Source organism: Cebus imitator, unplaced genomic scaffold (genome assembly GCF_001604975.1).
Source record: "Cebus imitator isolate Cc_AM_T3 unplaced genomic scaffold, Cebus_imitator-1.0 Scaffold316, whole genome shotgun sequence".
NCBI classification, from domain to species: Eukaryota; Metazoa; Chordata; class Mammalia; order Primates; family Cebidae; genus Cebus; species Cebus imitator.
The window spans coordinates 2387452-2395901 of NW_016107631.1; the positions used below are offsets into that span (position 1 = coordinate 2387452).

Here is an 8450-nt window from a genome sequence, read left to right on the forward strand (position 1 = left end):
TTTCACCATGTTGACCAGGATGGTCTCGATCTCTTGACCTCGTGATCCACCCGCCTTGGCCTCCCAAAGTGCTGGGATTACAGGCTTGAGCCACCACGCCCGGCCTAGCCTCTCTGTTTCTATGATCTTCATGTCTTGACAACGAATATATTGCCAGTATCCAGCTCGTATAGTTTGGAAGATCAAAGAAAGTAACATAAGTGTAGCATTATAGCAGCGATTCATATAATGCAAGTACTATTTGAACTATACACATTCAAGTCCCAAAAAGGGACTCTTAGCAAAATAGAAGTGTAAGCCAATATTTCTTAGTGAAAAGATGGGATTTTGTTGATATGAATGGTGCCACCCACACTGCATATCTCCATGTGGGATCCTCTAGCTCTGATGATATCAGGCAATGGGAACTGTCAGAATGACTTCTAGATATCTGATGATAGGAATAGTCCACATATCTCAAAAAGTGTAATTAGAATCCTGGGCATTTTCTCTCTTACCATTATCTCTTAAAAATTATTTAACTGCCCTGAATGCAGGCTGAGATTCATATATTTAATTCTCAAGCATGTGATTATAGCCACATTTTGGTCACTTTCTTTTAATGTGTCCCCAAGACAATGGCAGCTTTTAGGCTGAAGCATTTCCTTTAAGATTTTCGATGTGAATTTGTTTGCTATCCTCATAGAGGTGGCAGGTTGTGTTCACAGGAATTATCTTCCTCTTGAGTGTCTCCAGACATCTTGATAATCTCTATGAACCCCAGATAGGTAGAACTTAAAATAAAAGTTCCCAGATATATTGTATTTTCTATTTTCCTTTGCTGGACCCTGTAATGCTGACAAGGATCATTTTTTTCTCATATAGATGGTTGTCAAACAAAGTGAAAAATAAACATCAGAAATTTAAAAAAAGATTTAGGATGCTGTTCTACTGAACTTCATGGCAAAACTACAACTCAGGACATGTAGCATTGTTCTTATTCTTTTTGTTTCATGTTGGGGTCATGATCTGCACCTGTGGCTACGTAAGTTTTATTGTATAAAGACACAAACAGCAGGTAGCACTTATTCACAGGAACAACCTTTTCCCCAGCTACTTCTTCCAACTGTTTTTCTCTCTTTTTTTTTTTTTTTTTGAGACGGAGTTTCACTCTTGTTACCCAGGCTGGAGTGCAATGGCGCGATCTCGGCTCACCGCAACCTCTGCCTCCTGGGTTCAGGCAATTCTCCTGCCTCAACCTCCTGAGTAGCTGGGATTACAGGCACGCACCACCATGCCCAGCTAATTTTTTGCATTTTTAGTAGAGACGGGGTTTCACCATGTTGACCAGGATGGTCTCGATCTCTTGACCTCGTGATCCACCCGCCTTGGCCTCCCAAAGTGCTGGGATTACAGGCTTGAGCCACCGCGCCTGGCCTTGTTTTTCTCTTTTTAAAAAATTAAAAGCATACACATTATATGTGTATAGTTCAATTGAATATCACAAACAAAATACGCCTCTGTATGCAACATCTAGATCCAAAAATAGAATATGGTTGCCCTCCAGAAGTTCCTTGTGTCCCCTCTAAGTCAGTGCCCCCAGGAGCATAGTTCTGTTGGGTGTATTTGTAGGAAAAGAATTGTTGGGACAGAAGTTTATGTCTATTTTTAAATTTAAGAGATTAAATCACTTTGCCTGTTTTGTACTTCCTTTTATATTTGCCTCATTTTCATTCCATATGATTTTTGTGAATGTATTGTTGGCATTCAATCTCATTGCTGTATAAGATTGCATTGTGTGCATGTCAAACAATTAATTGAGTCATTCTACCATTAATGAGCATATGAGTGAGCTTCAGTTCAAGGCTATTATGACTACTGCTGGGATATAAGTTCTGGAATTTGTCTTTGGTGATATATATAGAAATTTCTTTGGGGTATATTCATACAAGTGAAATTGTTGGGAGATAGGTTTATACTGTTCAGCTTAAGTAGATACTACCAGTCTTCCAAAATGTTTGTGTCAGTTTTAACACCCATCCACAGTGTAGGAGATTCCTGGATCATCCTCATTCTTGACAAAACTTGGTATTTTCTGACATTTATTATTATTTGAGACAGAGTTTCACTCTTGTTGTCCAGGCTGGAGTGCAATGGTGCACAAACTCTGCTCACTGCAACCTCTGCCTCCCAGAATCTAGCGATTCTTCTGCCTCAGCTTTCCGAGTAGCTGGGATTACAGGTGCCCAGCATCATGCCCAGCTAATTCTTTCTATTTTTAGTAGAGACGGGGTTTCACCATGTTGGCCAGGCTGGTCTCAAATACCTTACCTCAGGACCTCAGGTGATTCACCCGCCTTGGCCTCACAAAGTGCTGGGATTACAGGCAAGAGCCACCATGCCTGGCCTCCTGATATTTTAAATATAGATTTCCGCTTGGTATACGGTGATACCAGGTAATGATGCTATTTGAATTTTACTAAGGGCATTGAACTTTTTCTCCATATTTATTGTTTAGTGAATATTGCCTGTTTTTTGTTTAGTTTCTATTGGAATGTTTTGCTCGTATTTTATTCTATGGTATACTCTGTTATTGTTCTTTAAGCTACATACACCTCTCCCTTCCCCCCCCCCCCGTGTGTATCTGTGGTATGTGTTTATGCCTTTTAATGAGTGCCAGCTCTTAATTGATTATGGTCTAATTTGTCATTTCACCCATATGGTGAAATGTGTTTTGTGCTGTTTCCACATTTTAAAAATTCTAAGAACATGGAAATATTTTAGTTACTCTAAATATTTTATTAATTACCATTAAATTTATATCAGCAATTCATTCAAAATTGATCTTTTGTATGATTTGAGTAGTGATTAAGGTTGACTCTTTTTTATCCTTATTCCTGAGAGATATCAGTTTATTCTGAAAATGTTAGATTCTGTTTCCTTCTATTTGCTGTCACTTGTCATTGCTTCCTCCAGGTTAACACTACCTTCTTCTTAGAGCTGACTTCCATGAGATATCCCAGCAATCCTTTCTACCTGGATGTGAATCTTGATGTCTTTGGTAATCCTGCAGGAGCACACAATGACAGTTACTCTTGTTGTTAAATCCTCATTGAGGTATTTTACTCATAGGAATGATTGTTGCCGTAATTTAAAGCAAAATGTCCTGAATGACACAAGACCTTCTTCCAAGGATTTGGCAATAGGAATAATTTTCTTATCACAGACTACAGTTGGAATCCTGGGCAATTTCTCTCTTCTTTACCATTATCTCTTTCTTTCCCACACTGGATGCAGACTGAAGTCCACAAATGTGATTCTCAAGCACCTGACTTTAGCAAACTCCTTGGTCTTTCTCTCTAAAGGACTTCCACAGGCAATGACAGCTTTTGGGTTGAAATATTTCTTTAATGATTTTGGATGCAAATTTATTTTGTATGTTGAAAGAGTGGGCAGGGGAGTATCCATTGGCATCACCTGCCTCTTGTGTGTATTCCAGACCATCATGATTAGCCCCATAAACTCCAGGTGGAAGCATTTTAAAGCAAAAGCCCCAAAGCACATTGGTTACTCCATTCCCTTCTGCTGGATCCTGTACCTGGTGGTAAATTTCATTCTCCCTGCCTATGTGGTTGTCACATACAGCAACAAAAACACCACAGAGAAAGGAGATTTTGGATACTGTTTTAGTATAGGTCGTGACAAAATTGTAGACTCACTGTATGCAGCGTTATCTGTATTCCCTGAATTTTTACTTTCTGTGCTTATAATCTTGTCCAGTAGCTTCATGATTTTCATTCTACACAGGCACAAGCAGCGGGTCCGACATATTCATGGGACAAAAGTTTCCTCCAGATCCTCCCCCGAGTCCAGAGCCACCCAGAGCATCCTTGTCCTGGTGACCACCTTTGTGTCTTTTCACACCCTCTCCTCCATCTTACATGTTTATATCGTTCTATTTCACAATCCCAGTTGGTGGTTGGTTAATACTGCTGCCCTAATTTCTGCATGTTTTCCAACTGTTAGCCCCTTTCTTCTCATGAGGCATGATTCCAGCGTATTTAGACTCTGCTTCCTCTGGGTTAGGAAAACGAAATCTCTTCATATTATTAGATAAACCACGTTTCTGCACAATGATCAGTTTTTTTGCATTTCTCATTTTTGAGTTATAAATACAGAAACTTACAGAAAAGCCACCTGCCCTTTTAAGGTAACCCCTAATGGGTACTGAGGTCTTCAGCTGTTTAACTGTGGGACTTACATGGACATAGCAGAGGTGAATGAAGCAGGTTACCCTCATCCTCATGCATAGGATCCTGCAGATAGTAGTCTTAAACAAATGTTTCTTGAGACAAACAGATTTGGCTTCACATTCTTTGTCAGACGGTGGTTGACTGAATGTTGTGCTTAAGGGATAACCTGTCGGAAGTGATTACAGGGAAGTGAGTGGTGGGTATTGTCGGGAGACAAATCTCCATGGGTATCTCATGGATGGTTATGTCTTATGGACAGACATAGGGACAGCATTTGTTCTAAATGGTCTTTTATGGAATGTTCATGTAAAAAAATTCCTTGGAGATTCTTCTGAGGAACCACTCAGATTCCTGTGACTTCCTTCTCAAATCATCTCCGTTGTGAACATGGCGCTGCCACCCTTCTTCAGCCAGCGTCGCCCAGGCTCACCGCCCCCGCAGGCACCGCCTCCGGCTCCTGTCCGCTGTCAGCCCGCCGTCGCGGCTTTCCCGCCTCCTCTCCCACAGCGGCGCGGTCCTTTTCCGTGGCCTCCGCTCCCTTCCTTTAGCCTCTGCTGGCTCTGCAGCTCCGAGTCTCCGCAGAAGCCTCCCATAGCGGCGCCGGTGGCAGCACTGCCGTCTGCTATCCGGCGCCACCACCGCCGCTGCCTCCGCCGCCGCCCCTGTGCCGGCCCTTCCTGGGACCAACTCACGCTAGCGGCAGCGGCCGCCGACTTCCGGTCCGGTGCCGACTTCCGGTCCGCTACCGCCTTGGAGCCTGCGCTGGCCTGAGGCGCTACTGTTGCCGCCCAACGTGCTCGCAGATGCGTTCCCCCAGCGCTTGCGCGACCGGCAGTGGCTAGAGGCGGTGTTTGGGACTGGCTGGCTGGTGCCCCAGCGCATGCACGCCGTGCCCAGCCTTCGCGAAGTGCTAGCGTGGGTGCGTGGGGCTCTGCCCCTGGTGCGGCTGCTGCGCGGCCTGACGCAGGCCCTGTGCGAGGCCGAAGCCGATGGCGGGTTCCCAGGCCGCGCCGCTGCGTGCGAAACTGGCTGAGCGGCTTCAGCCGTGGACCCAGGCTGTCTGTGTGGGCGAGGCGCGGAGGAGGCTGGGGAGCGCACGGGAACGCGAGGCCAGGCGGGAGGCAGAGGCCGCGAGGGGCAGTGGAACGGGAGCAGGAACTCAAAGTAGCTGCTGATGGTCTACTGACTGAAGTGAAGGAAAAACAAGCAGATACTTCGGGCTTTCGGGAAGTTGAGGAAACTGAGGAAAGAGGCTGCAGCGAGGAAAGGGGTCTGTCCTCCCCCCTCAGCAGATGAGACTCTTGAGCATCATCTTCGGTGACTGAAGAAAACTCTTGAAAAAGCACTCTGAACTATATGAAGCTGAAGAGAGAGCCCTCAGAGTTATGCTGGAAGGAGAACAAGAGGAGAGGAAAAGAAAATTAGGGAAGAAGCGAAGAAAAGAAAGAGAAAGTTTTACTTCAGAAACGTGAAGTGGAGTCCAAGTTGTTTGGGGATCCAGCTGAGTTCCCACTTGCTCACCTCTTGGAGCTTTTCTGACAGTATTACCTCCAAGCTGAGCAGTCCCTGCCAGCGCTCATCCAGATCAGGCATGATTTGGATCAGTGCCTGGTGCCATCCTATCACCTTCGTTTCCCAAGGATGGGTCCTTCCCCTGCTCCCCAGCAATAACATCTGGGCAACTGCTGTTAAGCTGCATTAGCAAACATGCTCCAGGAGTGTGGTCCAGCCAACGCTCTTTCCAGCTCTAAATATTAGCGATGCTGCCATCTTTTGCTGTAGAGTAAACCGTAGCCTCTAAATTCCATGTGCAGCCCTCTACCCTGAAGTTATGCTTTCCTTCTTGCTCTGTGCTGGCCAGAGGTGCCTCTTGAATCAGGAGATTAATGTGGTTCTTTAGGAAAGAACTTAGGCGAACTGAGGTTCTTACCATAGGCAGTGAATGACCTTGGTTCACCAAATTTGCCTCTGTTTTGAGGGGCTTGGTCCAGAGTAACTTGTTAATTTAATCTAACTTCCTTGAGTGGTGATGGGTAAGTACACTCAAACACTGAACACAGGTTTGCTTTGGGTAGATTTCACAACCCTTCCACTAATAGTGAGTGTGAAGACAAGCTTGATGCAAAACCTCCTGACCTTTCCTACTCTAGGTAGAAAGGTTAAAAACATGTTATCTTCGGTTTTGTTAATTCCAGTTTTAGTGCACCTTTGGAGGCTGCTGGTTAGGAAGATGGCAGTGGCTGTAGGCTGGGTTGCCGGAAAAGATGGTGGCCTAGTCTGTTATTCAGGTGGAGAACTTAGAAAACCTGAAGAATACCCAAAGTGGCTTGTGTTTTAATGTACAGTGGCTGTATTTTTTCCATATTAGAAGGATCCTAATGAAAGCACCTGTTTTGTTTTGTTTTTAAAATTTCTAAGGATCTAATTGTTCAGAATCCCCAAAGATCTTTCTCTAATGGGAGTGGGACCTTAACCTCACCCAGTCACATTGTAGGAGCCAGTGTAGCTGTGGAATTATTTTAGGAACTCAAGCATGTAGTCAAATCTGGGGGGAAAGCCAATAAAAATAATAAAACTTATTTTTTATATTCATTAATAAATGCTGTTGTGTTTGGAAATGATCACTCATATAATGCCAATTTTTTTAGTTCTGTTTTGGTTTGGTTTTGCCAATTATTTTGTTATTTGTATTAAAACTAAAAATCATTTTTATTTAAACATTTTTTTTGGAGTATAGCAATAGCGTTACCTTCTGGGGCAGTGAACAGACCTGTTTCCCATATGTGGAAATAAACGCCTCCCTTTTGGGCAAATGATGTGGCAGATTTGCCAGTAGTTCCTTTTAAAATAGTGAATTTTTAAATACTTATTGTTCCTCAGCTGTAATACAACCCTACTGAATGTGCAGCATTCACCAGATAGTCTCTGGATCATTCCTGCTGGAATTGTGATGAAAAGGAAGCAAGTAAAACTGGTGTACATCAGAATATTCATGCTGCCTGACGTGCCATGAGTAATAGTTATTTTGCATTGTTCTTTTCCTTTTTTAAAATAAACGTTTTAGGAGTATTTATGTTCCCAGCAAAATTCATTGGAAGGTATGGAGTTTACCCTATTCTCCCCACCCTCACATATGCAGTCTCCATTCTACCAAAATCCCACACCAGAATGGTATATTAGTTACAGTTGATGAATGTATACTGATACATCATTATCAGCCAAGCCCATAGTTTACATTAGGGTTTACCCTAATGTACATTCTATGTTTTTTGATAAATGTGTACTGACATGTATTCAGAATTATACTAGTGTATACAGTACTTTCACAGATCTAAAAATCCTCTATGCTCCACTTATTCGTTCTTCTCTTTCTCTTACACCTCAAAATCACTGATCTTTTGGGTGTCTACATAATTTTGCCTTTTTCAAAATTTTATGTAATTGGAATCACACAATATGTAGCCTTCTCAGATTGGCTTATTTCACTTAGCTGTATGCATTTAAGGATCATCTATATCTTATTTGGCTTGACGGTGCATTTCTTTTTATTGCTGACTAATGTTCCATTGTCTGTATAAACCATACTCTATCCATTCATATACTGCAGAACATCTTGACTGCTTTCAGGATTTGGGAAGCATGGGCTAACCTGCTGTAAACATTTGTGTGCAGGTTTTTGTGTGGACATACCTGCAACTCATTTGGGTAATTATAGCAAGAACTACAATTACTAGATCACATGGTAAGTAAGTGTAGTTTTAGAAGAAACTGCCAAACTGTTTTCCAAAGTGTCCGTACTATTTTGAATTTTCATAAACAGTGAATGACAGTGTCTGTTACTTCACATCCACACCAGAATTTGGGCCGTTGTCATTATTTTGGTCATTCTGTTAGGTGTGTACGTGGGTATCATTGTATCACTTTACCATTTCTTAATGAGATTTAACGTTAAATCTCTTTTAATATGCTTATATCCCATCTTAGTATCTTCTATGGTGAGGTGTTTTTTCTGATCTATTTGTTATTTTAGAAACCTGGTTCATAGGCCGGGCGCGGTGGCTCAAGCCTGTAATCCCAGCACTTTGGGAGGCTGAGGTGGGTGGATCACGAGGTCAAGAGATCAAGACCATCCTGGTCAACATGGTGAAACCCCGTCTCTACCAAAACTACAAAAAATTAGCTGGGCATGGTGGCGCGTGCCTGTAGTCCCAGCTACTC

The 8450-nt window shown here is 42.9% G+C and overlaps 1 pseudogene; it reads left to right on the forward strand.

Annotated features, from left to right (window-relative positions):
* The first annotated feature begins 4191 nt into the window (after positions 1-4191).
* LOC108286262 lies at positions 4192-6850 on the forward strand (annotated as a pseudogene).
* Positions 6851-8450: the final 1600 nt, after the last annotated feature.